Below are 15,150 nucleotides of genomic sequence, written 5' to 3' on the forward strand. Positions count from 1 at the left end.
ATTTCATAATGGTTTGACTGGGTAAATACACCGTCGCGTCTGTTGTCCCCCACCGAAAATTAGGTGCTTCGTGTCTTTATTGCATTATCCTGGAGAGGAGCTTAAATTGGGAAGGAAGGAATTAGGAGAGAGAGAAGGAAGGAAAGGAGTATTTGTTGTAGGGTCGTGGAATYCTGGAAAGGTTTGGGTTGGAGGAAACTTTGAGGATCATCCTGTTCCGAYCACCTGCCATGGACARGGACAACTTCCACCAGACAGGCTGCTCTCCTGTGGACAGGGAYACTTTGTTCCTCTTCCCAATCCCAGAGATTGTGAGATATCCCCTTCCTGGCACAGCCAGCTGGGCTCTGGAAGCACCAGCAGCCACTGGAGCTCATCCCAAGCATCCCCTCCAGCCAGGCATCTCACGGGCACCAGCTCTTCCAAAAACAATTGAGGGAAGGCAAAAATTCCTATTCCCATTAATAACAGTGCACAGCAAAATAATGGGACAGCTCTCCACCTTAATTCCCTAAAAAAAAATTGATGAGCTGCTGGAAGGGAGCTCTGAGCTGCACCTCCCACCCTCGGGAGGGGTTTCTGCGCCTCCCCCCTGCAATTAGAGAGAGGGTCGGGGTTTTGTCGGAGCCTTTTTCCCGGCTGTAATCCGCAACATGTGGTTCGCACGGAGCCTCCTGGCTAATGGGTTTAGGATTATGGGAATATGCACAAATCCAGCGGCTCGCTGTCACTCCACTCGGCGCGCTAAGGTGATTTCATTAGGATTTAGGTTTAGAGAAAAGTCTCTCTCTCCCTCCCTCTCTTCCCCCCCGCCCCTTCTCTCCCCTTAATATTATTTTTATTCAATTACATCAGCAATTCATGAAACTTCAAAGCCGTTTCATCAGCGCAACCCGAACGCCGCCGGATCGCGCTTGAAAAGGGGGGAAGAGGAGGAAAACATAAGCTGCTGCTTTAATGGAATTACTGAAAGGGGCTTTTTAATTAAAAACAAAGGTTGGGCTGAGGTCTATCCATAATTCAGTGCCGCTGGATGTAATATCTGCCGGTGGTTTAATTTTAATAAATGTATGTATTATTAACGGTGSGATCTATATTTTCCGAGCCCAAGGAAGGGCCCAGCTGTTCCCGCAGGAACGGCTGTCGGTGCCRCGGGGGGCACGAGGGGACACTCGGTGGCCACAGGGCAGGGAATGGGGACAGGGACACTCCCGGTGCCACAGGAGCTGTCACATCCCTGAGTTAATTACCAGCAGCACCTGCGTGGGTTATCCAGACAACCCCAGCCCCTCTTTTTGATGATTTCCTCTTAATTAGCCTTTATTAATGAGATGTGACCTCGTCCAGCGAGCTGGTTCCTCTCCACCATCTGCCCGTCCCGCCCCGGGGTGGGACAGGGCTGTCCCCAAGGCCAAGGGCAGTGGGGCGGCGGCTGAGGGGACAATGACACTCGGTGATCCATCTCCCATGGGTGATCCTCATCCTCATCCTCATCCCCGCGTTTTCCCGGCGGGATGGCACCCACCCCCCCACCCCTCCGTCAGCCGCCGCTGCACGCTAATAAAAACAAATTAACTTGTAGCAGCGTTAATTCTCCCGCATCCATCCATCCCGGCCTCATTACCGGGGCGATCCCAGGAGCCGGGGGTTCGGGCAGATTGTAATGAGGAGCATGCGGTAGTAAAAGTCCTTCTAATAGGATTTATTTACTGTAATTGTGATTCGAGGCACAGTGCCATCCCCAGCCAGTGGGGCTGGGAGGAGGGGGCCTGGAGCTGGGGCTGGAGCTCCCTGAGGGGTCCAGAGGGTCCTGCTGGACCTGGGGTACAGAGCAGGAGCTGTCCCAGCACAGCCACCCCTGTCCCTTGCTCCAGCAGGTGTTTCCTGGGGTACAGACCCGCATCCCGCTTCCCGAGCATCCCTGGAGCTGCCAGGCAGGTGGTGTCACCTGCTGCTACCAGGGACGGGTCACCCGTCACATTCCAGGGTTTCCCGCTGGAGCTGGGATGCAGGAGCCGCTTCCATGGCCTCGTGCATGTCACATCTCCATCCTCCTGGGCAGAGACAGCTCGGACATTTGGGAGGAGAGGCTGCTCCGTGGGATGCTCGGGTGGYTCTGGGGTCACCGCTCCTGCTCTGGTTTGGTTTCTCAGCACATGCAGCACCCAGATCCCCCTCTCCCTGCTGATCCCGACGCCAGCACCTGCAGCAGCTCCACTGCTGCTCCAGCCCTCACCCCGGACACATGGAATGCCTCCTCTCGGGGTCCCCAAACCTGCYGGGAGTCCCCAGAGAAGGGAGCGGAACCGGGAGAGCTTTTCTCTCGCTCACACTTCATTATTGTTGCTAAGGAAACCTCTTCCCAGGATCTCGCCTGGAACATGTCTGCCTCGGCGGGGCCGCACATCCATCTCTCCCAAAGTGCCCTGAGAGCCGGAGCCGGCGCAGACAAAGGCGGGGATGGAGGCGGAGGCTGCTCCGGGACCACCGCTGCGGCTTTGAACCGCCCGGCCCGAGCGGGATGCGCCGCACAGAAAAGTTGTCAAGGATCACACGAGACAGCAACAACAACAACAACAAAAAAATCCGAATGGAATTTGCCCCGTAGGCAGCAGGGTCGRGAGTTTGCGGCCGCGCTCCGAGGGATGGCACAGTGACAGGATGAGCGGGGACACCACGATGGATCATCCCGCTCCCGTTCCAGCCCATCATTAATTTTGGTTCCCAGTTTATGGAGGGGACTGGTGCTCCCKGCCCCGCGTCCCCCTCCCCGTTCCCAGCTAATGCTTCCCACTGTAGCGAGACGAGTTCCCATCGTTCAGAATGAGCGATTCCCGCATTGATTTGCAGCTTCCTTTTGATGCAGCAAGAATTTATTCCTCGGGAAAGCGCTTTCTGTAGCCATCAGGGATTATTGATGGTGTTGAACTCGCTGGCTGCCCTCTGGATTGCAGCCGGCCCCGGAGCGCTGCGGTGCCCACGGGATGGTGTGGGGGGACAGGGACAGGCCGCTTTTGGGGGGATGCTTTTGGGGGATTCCCGGTGTAACCACTGCTGGGAATTGGAAAAAATATCAACAGCAACCTGGTGGACCTGGCACCGATCAAACCTGGTGCTGCTGTGACACAGGTGGCTCCATCCTGTCGCTGTTCATGCCACCAAGTTGTTGTGTGTGCCACAAGCGGGGAGCAGTATCTGAGCACGATTTTCGGGTGGGAGCCACCTGGAATGTCCTACATGGCACTGCCAGTCCCCTTCTCCGGGTGCTGGTGGCTCCTGAAGCCCCCAGGGATGCTCCCAGAGCGGTCCCAGCGGGGTCCYCTCTCCCTCCCGGACTGGGTGGTGCCATCCAGCCCAGCACCCTTCACCCTCCAGCACCCCACGCACCACGGAGGTGCCTTTTGTCCCACCCTTTGCCAAGCCGCTGCCTCCAGCTCTCCTCTTTTTTTCCCCCCTCGCATTCCTCATTAAAGAGAAGACTACAGATTTCCCAGCCTGTCTCCCGGTTTTTATATTGAAAAGGCTAAATGATATGCTGACACCTTAATTACACCCCATTGTCACAATGCAGCGTGGCAGTGGTGTGAGTGATATGAGAAGAAAGGGCTGCGGCGTGCGTGGCAGATCCTTTGATTCGCGCTGGCAGGTTGGGAGCGACACAAACGGGGGCTTGCGCCAGCGTCACCCCCGCCGGCTGCCCGGCGTCACCCTGCTGCGACACGGCTGCACCGGGGGGACACCGTGGTGGCACCGRCATGGGAATGTCCGAGGAGGAGCGATGCGGTCAAACCCCGGCACCGTGGGTGGCCCCCGGTGGCCCCGGCCTGTCCCCGTCCCCACCGAGGGCACGGGAGGCCACGGCTGCCGGCAGCGCCGAGGTTCCCTCCTTGGCAGAGACCCCAGGCAGGCAGAAATGTGCCAATTAGGCGCCGGCTGCTGATTAGCGGGGGCTGGGGAATTCGCTGCGCCGGGGGAGCGTCGCCCTTCGCTACGCGCCGTGTTTGGGAAATCGGCGTCACCCGAGCGGTGGCGGCGCTGGCTCACGGCCATCCCCACGGCGCCGCGCCTGGAGCCGGCCCCCTCCATCGCCGAGGGGCTGGCGGGCGGTGACAGTGACGGCAGCGGCGGTGGCACACTGTGCCCGGCTGGAAATAGCCCGGTTCTCCCGCTGGTCTGCCTCCAGTGCTTGGTGGCACTGCTGTCACATGGTCGGTGGCACCGTGACCTCTTGCCCTGATGTGTCCCCAAGGCTGGGTCGGGGTGCRGGTGGAGCCTGGCTGTGCCTTTTGGGGGTCCGGCCAGTGTGGGACCCCTCCAGCTCTGCTGCACCCATAGGAGGGTGCAGGTGACACTCCTGTCCACGCTGTCCCTTTTCCCTGCCGTGGCTGAGGGGACAGATTTTGCTCCCAGATTTTGCTCTCAGATTTTGCCACCCACAGCCAGGGTCGTGCTCCCCTCTTCTCACACCGCTGCTGCGACAGTGCCAGCAGCCCTGGCACGTGGGCTGTCCCCTGCCCCCTGTCCCCTGTCCCATCCCGCATCCCACGAGGCCGGGAAAGAGGAGAGGGAAGAGCCGGGCGGTTGTTTTCCATTAACAAAACGCTGCCTTTTAAAACGACACGATGTGGGAACAGACATCAAACAGGCAGACGGATCGCCCGGCAGAGAGGCGCTTCCCCGCATGCATCCAGCAAATGCGTTTGTTTTGGAAAATGCCATCCCGGGGGAGTGCAGGCGGGAACGGGAGCGTGTTCCGATGGCTGGAAAAGCCTTTGCGGGATCCTCAGCAGAGCAGCGGCTCCGCAAATCCGGGCACTGCTGGGCTGGTGGCTTCCCCAGGGGCGATCTGTCCCTTCTCCCTGTCCCTGCTCCCTCTCACTGTTCTGTGTCCCCATTCCATGTCCCAGCTTCCTTGTCCTGTGTTCCAGTCCCATGTCTCTGTCCTGTGTCCCTGTCCCATGTCTCTGTCCCATGTTCCTATCCTATGTCCCCATCCCGTGTCCCTGTTACCTGTTCCTGTTCCTGTCCCAGGTCCCTGTCCCAGTCCCATGTTCCCATCCCATGTCCCTATCCCATGTCCCCATCCCATGTCCCTGTCCCATATCACAGTCCCATGTTCCCACCCCATGTCCCTGTTCCCTGTCTCATGTCCCCATCCCATGTCCCCGTCCCATGTCTCCATTTGTGTCCCTGTCCCATGTCCTTGCCCTGTGTCCCTGTCCCATGTCTCTGTCCCATGTTCCCATCCCATGTCTCTGTTCCCTGTCCCTATCCCATGTCCCTGTCCCATGTTCCCATCCCATGTCCCTGTTCCCTGTCCCATGTCCCCATCCCATGTTCCCATCCCATGTCCCCATCCCATGTCCCATGTCCCATGTCCCCATCCCACGTCTCCACCTTGTGTCCCTGTACTTGCCCTGTCCCATGTCCCCATCCCATGTCTCATGTCCCTGTCCCATGTCCCTGTTCCCCGTCTCATGTCCCCATCCCATGTTCCCATCCCATGTCCCTGCCCAGTGTCCCAGCACTGCGATCATTGGTGACTCCAGCCCGTCCCTGCAGAGCAGAGCAGAGATTTGTGTCCCAGCTCCAGTGCCATCCTGGACAATGCCGTGCCGTGCCGGGGGCGCACAGACCTTCCAGGGCAGCGGGGTCAGACTGGGAGAGCCTCAGGTGGGGCCAGACCGAGCCGGCACCGCTGGGAAGCATCCAGGAGCCAATTTACATGCAAATGTCCTTATTAATCAAGGACAAGAGGAGGAATGAGCAGAAACCCCCCAGCACAAGGGCAGAGGCTTTTTCACCGGATGCTTTTCAAAGTTGCTAATGAGGCATCAGCAGCTCTTTTCAGAGCCAGATTATTTGCTGTCTGGATTCTCCAGCGATCCCGTCTCCGCTCCAGCCTGTCCCCAGCCTGTCCCCAGCCTGTCCCCAGCGTGTCCCAGCCCAGCCCAGCACACCGGGAACCGGAGGAAAACGGGGGCAGGGATGTGGCGGCCTCGGTAGCAGTGAAAGGATCAAACCCTGAGTCTGCAGTGAGGATTTGAACCCACTGGCTGGGTCCTGCGGCGGGGCCGCTGTCCCCAAGCGGTGCCCCCAACTGCCCTCGCGTGTCCCCATCACCCCTGAGCCATCCCTGCATGGGCAGGGTCCATGGATGAGGGACACGCTGTGTCCATCTGGGCGATGTCCCTGTGTCCCCACGCTGGCACAGGGACCCTGTGGGGCACATTGGGGCTCAGCCGCCCCATTCCCGGGGCTCTTCCCGGCGGCCCCATCCCGCTCCGCCGTGTTTATTCCTGCGCGGGGCTTTGTCTGCTGCTGTCCTTAATCTGATTTCGTGCAGTTCAGGCGTAGGAGCCTCGGCAGAGGAGGGGGAGAACGAGCCGGGGGGGCTCCAGGGGGGTCTCAGAGGCCCCGCTGCAGCGCCCGGGAGTGGGGGGAATCTCCGTGGGTGTTTTGGGGGGGGATCCCCGGGGTTGTATTCCCGATCGGGTGGAGTTTCCTGGCTTCCACCCTGAGCTGGAGGGGCTGCAGAGGGACGGGAAGCKGAGACATGAATTGGGGTTGCAGGGCACCCACCCCACACCCAGCTGTCCCCACTCGTGTCCCACTGAGGGACCCCAACCAGCAATCCCCGGCGGTGACCCTGTCCCTGTCTCTGCTGCCAGCAACGATGGTGGCACCTGGCACAGGGACTCAAACTGTCTGGACCGAGGGATTGGGGACACTCAGGGCTCTTGGGGTGCTCAGGGACATCGAGGTCACTTCAGGGGTGGCTCTGCCCTCACTGGGAATCCCATCCCTGCCCTTTGTGCCAGCCTAAYCCTCAGGTGCTCGAGAAAACCCAGGAGCCAGGATTTCATGAATAAACCCTGGGATCGCTCTGTGTCCATCCTGCTCTCCTTGGCCGCCTCCTCTGCGAGGCAGAGCCAGCATTAAAAACCACTAATAGGACACGAAAGTCATCAAAATAAAATAGACTTGTTGGGGTGGCTCCCCCTGCACAAACAAACGCTGCCTGATTCAATTAASGGGGCAGTTAAGCAGATAATATTGTTAAGCAAAGCAAAACAGCCTTTTGATGTGTTAATCATCCTCGTGCCTGGAAAAARTCACCGAAAGCGAAGAAATCTGGGCCCCTCATTTGAGGGGAGGCAGCGACACAGGGATGGCAGGAGCGGGGTCGGGATCCTGGGGTGGGATGGGGATGGAGCAGGGCGGGGACCCGTGTGCCATCAACCAGCTTTGAATGTCAACCACGTTTCATTTCGATTTCATTTAACTGAGGCAATTTCTGAGCCCAGCCCCGGGTCTGTGGCTGCCAGCGCCGGCTGAGTCGTTTCTCTGGAATTTCATACAATTTCCCAGTGGGAAAGAACCAATATCGGAGATGTCGGGCTAAACCTGCCTCTGGTTTCCTCCAGAAGAATAAAATAAAGCAGGAGCTGTGCAGGGCATAATCTGGAGCACCAAGGGGATATTTCAGCCTCGGTGGGTCCTTTGGGTGAGCGCTGGGAGCGGGCAGCTCCCTGGAGCATTCCTGCCTGTTCCATCTCAATCCTGCCGGGAATCTCAGTCGTGAAACGGAGGAGGCAGTGAGGCAGAGGGGCTGAATGAAATCTGGGATTGTTCCTCTCCYGGGAATGCTGCACTGGGCTCGACCCCACAGCAGATGCTGCCGGGGGTCCCCGGGCACAGAGCCCTGAACCCCCTTTCTTGAGCCCCCAGAAATGGGATTTATCTCTGCCCCAGCACCCCCACCCCACGGGAGGAGCTGATGGTGACATCCATGGCAGTCCCTTTGCTGGTGGCACCCTGGGGCCAAGACCCTCGGGGTGATGGTGCTGGGAGTGGTTTTTACGCCTGGAATCGATGGGGAAGCTCTGGAACATCACCCTGCCCTGGGGAAGGAATTGGGATGGGATGGGATGGGATGGGATCCATGGGATGGGWTGGGATGGGATSYRWKGGRWKSSATGGGATGGGATCCATGGGATGGGATGGGATCCATGGGATGGGTTGGGATGGGATGCAATGGGATGCAGTGGGATGCAATGGGATGCAATGGGAACAGGACCCTGGGCATCACTCGCCCTCGCTGTTGAAGCAGCAAAACAAGGTGGGTGCCAGGTGCTGGGCAGGAAAAATTCTTGGAAAAATTACTCTCGAAGTCAACASAAAGTTTATTTAAATCATTCCCGCTGCGATTTTTTTCTGGAAACAAACTTGTAAGTCATTCTAGAGCGATTTGTTGGTTTCCCAGGACCCAAAGGCACAGGTTAACAGGATCAAAAGGATCCCATGGAATCAGAAATCCCWCCAAGGAGGCCGGGTGGGTGCTGCTCAGCGACAGCCGCCTTCCCATCACCCTCCCAGCAGCAGGAATTGAATAATTGATGCCGTTTGAATAACGCTGGGATTTGTAGCGATGCCGAAACTCGGAGATGAGAGGGTTGTAATCAAAAGATGATGGCAAACAGTTGTTTCTGTGCAGGTGGGGACGGCGCCGGTGCCCATCACTCCCCCASGCTCTGGGGAGGGATTTTGGGAAGCAAACTGCTTCTCCCACCAYGGCTCTGGGGCTCCTGCCCTGTTCAAGCTGCTTTTCCTGAATGATTTATCCATGAATCACACAGAGTTCAACAATAAATTCTTCTCTAGGTGTTCAGCCAGAGCTCCCCACTCCTTCCCCAACCTCAGAGACCCCTGAAGATGCTTTTGGGGAGCGTGTGATGGAGGAGCAGCATTCCTTTYGGGAAAATCCAAGGGAGGAGCTTTTCCCGGTGATTTCTAACAKCCCTCACACCCCTCTACGCCCTCTCAGGTTCAGCTCCAGGACCTCCTGCTCACAACGCAGGTCTGGAGGACTCCCAGCTCCTCTTGGGAGCACCAGAGCCGCTCCCGCTCCGTTTAATCCCCGCCATAAATAACGGCACAAAAGACTTCGCGAAGTTCCCGGAGCCGCCTCGTGCCGAGCAGCCTCCAGGCACTGTTTGTGAAGAGACGTTATTAAATTGATTTTTTTTTTTCTCTCCCTTTACATGCTCAATGAACATTAAAATTAAAGTTCTGCTCAGTCTCCCCCCGGGGCGAGGAGGGGCCGTGGCGTAGCAGAGGTGAGGTTGTGCCCACGTGTTGGGAGCAGCTGTGCCACGCTGGAAGGATGATYCTGGCACCACAAAAAGTAAAAAAAGATTGGTGGGGAGGGATGGAGAGCGGGGATCTGCACCCAGAGTGCTCCCAGGAGCGGCAAACCCAAGGAAATTGGAGCAGGGAGCCAGTGTGGATTGAGGAGCAGCTCCATCCCTTCAGGGTGGTCACACGGGAGTGGCAGTGCCGGTTTTTGGGGTGACCAAAAGGGGAGGGGGTTACAGGTGCCATGGGGGGACCACGGCCCACCGCTGGGGCACATCTGGCACTGGGCCACATCTGGCGCTGCTCAGGGCAGGTTTTGCAGCATCAGGAGCTCAGGGCACATCTGGGCACYGYTCAGGGCACAWCTGGTGTGGGSGCACATCTGGGCACWGCTCRGGGCACATCTGGTGYGGGGRCACATCTGGGAACAGCTCAGGGCACATCTGGTGTGGGGGCACATCTGGGMACAGCTCAGGGCAGGTTTTGCAGCGTCAGGAGGGAGGTGAGGGGTGTCTGCAGGAGGTGACAGCCCCCTGTCCTGCTGAGGTTCTGGGTTTTGGGCTGGGGGGGCCCGGAGGCGTCTCCCCACAGCCGCCCCTTCCTCCTCCTCAGCCCCATCACTCCCCCTCCCGCCCCAGCCCCAAGGACTCGAATCATTGCCTAATTTAGAAAAATGACAGGGAGACGGTTTTCCACTGACACAGTCACTACTGAAAATTTACTTCAAGGTTCATTGTTGGCARTGTCAAAAGTGATGAAAACCAATAAAAAGAACCAGCACAGCATGAATGTCTGGGTGACAGCGCGCGGGGGGGTGGGTGGGGGGCCGCCCCAACCCCCTCGCCGCAGCCTGAGCCTGTACAGATAAAAGGTAATTGAAATGTTAGTTCCATTAATATTTCAGCGTGCCCCATATCTGACAGCCGCGCTCCTCACACGCTCCCAGCCCTGTCTCTTTAGCTGCCGGGGGTGGAGGTTTCCCACAGCCCCAGCCCGGCGTGGGCGTCGGGCAGGGCTGGGTGGCACCGAGAGTGTCCTTGAGTGTCACCTGTGTCCCAGCACGTGGTGCTCAGGGCGCAGTCCTGGTCCCGCAAGGGTTTGGAGTCACTCTGGTGGCATTTCGGGTCGGAAATGGGAGGTGGAGGTTTCTCACAGACCCAGCATCKGCCAGGGCTGGGTGACATTGGCTCGTGTGACCTCGGAGCTGGGGATATTTGGATACCCCGACAGAATCCCTCGGGATGAGGGCCTTGCACCTGCCCCAGCCCCAGCTGCTGTCACAGCCGCGGGTGTCACACCGCCCTGGCCACCAAAGCGAACAGAGAAGGTCCCTGAGCAGCACTGGATGTCCCTGAGTGGCACTGGAGCAGTGTCCCTGCCCCACGCGGTGCTCACGATGTCATCCTGACCCTACAAGAGCTTGGGGTCACTTCAGGATGGGGGAGATGGACASAGCCACCTTTGGCCACCGCTGGCACCTCTCACACCAAAACCCAGCACATCTCACGGGCACATCTCACACGAGGACATCTCACACGGGCACAACTTTCACGGGCACATCTCTCACGGGCACACCTCACACTGGCACATCTCTCACGGCTCTCGGCACATCTCACACGGTGCAGCCCCCCTCTCCTCCGACAGCGCGTTTCATCTCTCCCCGCGCCCGCCTCGCCGCATCCTCATCTATATCAAAGCATCAGGCAAATTAAATTGTTTGCAAAGCACCGTCTGCGCGTCTGTTTTATTCCTGCTTTGGGAGAACACGACGCCGCCGCCGCCGCCGCGGCTGTGCCATTTTGTTGAGTTTTCCCTGTAATTCCTGTTCAAAGCGGCGCCGCGGCCCCGCGCTCCCGCCCGCCCGGCATCAAAGCCCCACCGGGAACACGGGGAGGGGGGCTGGATTGGGGAATGGTGAGGGGGGCGATGTGGTTTTCCTTAGATTTGAAGGATGGGGAGGAAGAGGAGAATTCCCAAGCAAAGCGGSCGCTYTGGGTGACAGCGATGAGTGTCCCTYGGGTGTCGGGAGAGGAGGGAGGATGCTCCGCGGGGATCTCTGGGGTCCCACAGCCCTGTCTTGGCCATCCTTAGGTGGCCCATGTGCCTCTGGAGCCGGGGAAATTTGGATATTCCAACGGGACCCCTCGGGATGAGGCCCTTGCGCCCGCCCCTGTGTYGGTCTCACACCGCCCCGGCCGCCAAAGCAAACAAACAAACCCAACTCTCGCCACCAAATTGTTTCCCATAAATCCTCCGCTTCCCGCTGCGCTCCGGAAAAAGCTCTTTTTCTTCTCCATTGACTGGCGGTGGCTGGAAACCACCCCGTGTCCCAGCGCTTGGGATGTTTGTCCCCGGCTCCGCGGGAGCCGCAGTAGCAGCAGGGAGAAAGCGGMCAGCGAGTCAACTTTTATTGAAGCCGAGCCCTTCCATGCTGTTCCCTGCTGGCTTTTCACTCTTTCTCACTTTTATGGCGAAGAATTGAATTTAACTCGATTGTTCCTAATGGGGTGGCAAATCCTGTGAGCACCCAAGGTGCCCCCGGGGTGATGGGCAATGCCTGGATCCGACCCTTGCCRTGGGCACCTCCCCGCTGGGGGCTGGGGGATTATTTGAGTTGGCAAAATAAAAAAAAAATAATAATAATAATAAAAAAAAAGCAGATTAAAAGCCCGGAGAGCAATTCTTTGCCGCTGAATTGCAAACGCGCTGTGTGCAGCAGGAGCTGCTGCAGTTGTCTTGGTCCTGAGCCACGGTAATTGTATTCTATGAAATATTTATTCATTTTCATTTCAATTTCATTTCCAACGTGTATTTCCTATAAAATGATGTGGGGGGAAAGGAGAAAAAAAAAAAAAAAAGGGAAAAAAAGGGAAAAAAAGAAGAAAAATTCGCCCTGGCTGCATTTATCATCATCACAGGTTCCTTGCCAGAGCTCCCCGAAGGGGCACCGCCGGGCAGGACCACACAGACTGCCAGGGCTGGTTTTTCTAAAAACTYTAAATGCCATTTTTCATTTTCCTGGGAGCCCATGGGAGCTGTGGAGGTGCTGGACCTTCCGGAGCCCGGCTCCTGGGAATTGCATGGCCCCGAAAGAAGCAAAGCTCTACGCAGGAACAGGCACCTGTGGGGGATAAAGTGCCCCTGTGCAGAGTAAAATACCCCTAAGATGTACCTATAACACATTGAAATATCCGTGTGTACCCTAAAAATGTTCCTATGCAGTAAAAATGAGGATTTAAACACCCCTGTGGAGAGTGAAATGCATCTGTAGGTACTAAAATGCCCCTATGCACACTGAAAGACCCCTGTGCTCTCAAAAATAACTCTTTGTATCCTAAATTACACCTACATACACCAAAATATTCCTCTGCACCCCAAAAATACTCCAATGCGCCCTAAAATACRCCCATGCACACCAAAGTACTCTTGTGCACAGTAAAATACATGTATACACCCTGAAATACCCAATTTTCTACATAAATATCTATAAAATATCTATACAGATATCGATAAAATATCTATTTTATCTATATAAAATATCCTATTGCTATTCACCCTAAAATATCCCTTTAGACACCAAAATATTCGTGTCCACACTAAAATTCCCCCATGAAGATTGTCGGCTCCTTGCTCCGTGCGCCACCTTTATGCACCCCAAAATACCCCTTTACACCCCAAACTACCTTTTTATACCCTAAATGTCCCTTTAGACATTAAGATATCCCTGTCCATCCTAAAATTCCCCCCGGGCCCGGTGCCAGGCAGGTACCCGCGGGCATTTCTGTCACCTGCCGGTGCCACCCCTGTTTGTCCCCTTCTCCAACCTCCTCTCGCACCCATTCCCAGTTTTCCCGGTGATTATTCCCAGATTCCGGGCAGCCCCCGCCCCATAAACAGTTGATTACTTTTCCTCCCAGCCCCGCGCCCGATTTGCATACAATAAATATCGCCCTCGGAGAGCCGAGCCCGGCTCATGCCTTATTTATGAGGGATAAACCCGGGATCGAGTTTGCATAATCAAGGCGTGTTTAATTTGCCGAGCTCTTCCACGCGGGTTCGGGCTCTAATCAGGCTCCGAGCGCTGACAATCAGGGTGGAAATATCTTCATTAAGCTCTGGCAGGTTCCGGAGCCGATGGGAAAGCGTTGGGATGCCAGACCTGGAATGTCACACCTGGAATGCCACGGCTGCAGGCCACATYTTCCCTTCTTCCCCCTATTCCCAGGAATTTCCCTTTGCTGCCTCTACCGCCAGATTTTTTACTCTAATTTGGTGGCTCTGCCTCCTCCTGCATGCTAATATATGCAAAAAAACACCGGGGCTCCTATTAAAATGCCATGAAAATCTAATGAAATTAATGTTGGCAACAAATATTACCTAATGGAAGAGCCTCCGGGAAAAGGGAGAGAGAAAAAAAGAAAAGAGTGCAAATATATATTTGCACATATTTAAAGGCCTCTGTCAAGTAGTTTAGCTCCACAGTTTGGATGTTATTAAAAAGGAGGGGGAGGGAGCTTGGTGTTTCCCAAGCCCTATATGAGCAGAAGGGCTTCCATGAATTATATTTTTAATTTCAGTGGAAACTGGGGCTGACGTGGCTGGGAATGCTCRGGCGGGAGCAGAGGTGGGAGCTGGGCTGGAAGGGGAGTGAGCAGGGGAATGCTGCATCCCATCATGTCCTGGGAGAAACAAATCCTGTCTGGTGAGCGTTCTGCTGGGGAGATTCACATCCAGGGGGTGTTCAATTCACTGGGAATCCTGGTCAATGAGCATCACATCCAATAAGAGTCCAATCCAAGGAATGTCCCAGCTGGAGAGCATCCCATCCACTGTTCATCCAGTGAGAATCCCATCCACTGAGCATCCCATCAGGCCTGGCATCTGAGCTGCATCCCACCCACCAAACACCACTGCCAGGCACCATTCCAGCCAGGCAACATCTCACATGGAGAGGATCCCATCCATCCATCCCTGATCCATCCATCCATCCCTCCATCCGTCCATCCATCCATCCATCCATCCATCCATCCATCCATCCATCCATCCGTCCATCCATCCATCCATCCATCCATCCATCCATCCATCCATCCATCCATCCATCCCTCCACAGGGACCGGTGGCACCGAGGCTCCCCAGGGGAGGGGACACCCAATTATCCCGGTTTATTAACTCGGGTGTTCATGCTCCAAAGCCACCCGACCGTGACAGCTCATTACGAGCTTATCTCTCACAGAGGCCACTCCTCGTTGGCAATTACACCACCTCTGATTTATTCCTCTTTAAAGGAACCCTGGCAGGTAATCCCAGCTTCTAAATTTAAGATTTGTAACAAAACCAACAACCCAGGACCTGAGAGACAATATTCCTGTTAATTATGTTGCATTTGGGGTTTTTTTCCCAATTAACAGCAGACACTGTGCATTTTCCCTCCAGGCTCAGCAGAAGTGGTTTGAAATTCTCCATAAAAAAGTGTCCTGGCCCAAAGTTTGGGGACAAGCCCCATCCTACTCCTTGGGGAGGTGAGAGCTGTCCCCTCTCAGTGCCCTCACCAGGGTGAGTGATGAATTCCCCATCCTGGAAATGTTCAAGGCTGGGTGGATGGAGCTTGGAGCAACCTGGGATAGTGGAAGGGGCTGGAACTGGATGAGTTTTAAGGTCCCTTCCMACCCAAACCAGTGTGGGGTTCTGTGATTCCATCCCTGATGCCTGGGAAACACCAGCTTGGCTGATGGATGTGGTTTTGGGGACTGGATGATTCCCACTCCTTTTCCCCATCACCAGTGGGACTCAGGGGGACAGAGCAAGAGGGGAAATGTCTTGAGATTCTGGGAAATTGAAAATTGGGCCACTCTGTCCCCAGGAAAGGAAACACCCAAGGGCAAACGGTGTGGGAGAGGCTGATTCCAACCCAGGAGCACRCGGGTTTTGTATTGGAAAATAATCCAGGTAAAAAAAAAAGAATTGTTAAAGGTCAAACCGACTCAGGGTGTTTGCTTGGAAAGGTGAGTATTA

The sequence above is a fragment of the Malurus melanocephalus genome, unplaced genomic scaffold (genome assembly GCF_030028575.1).
Source record: "Malurus melanocephalus ecotype Western Australia unplaced genomic scaffold, MMel_1.1 scaffold_340, whole genome shotgun sequence".
Lineage (NCBI taxonomy): Eukaryota > Metazoa > Chordata > Aves > Passeriformes > Maluridae > Malurus > Malurus melanocephalus.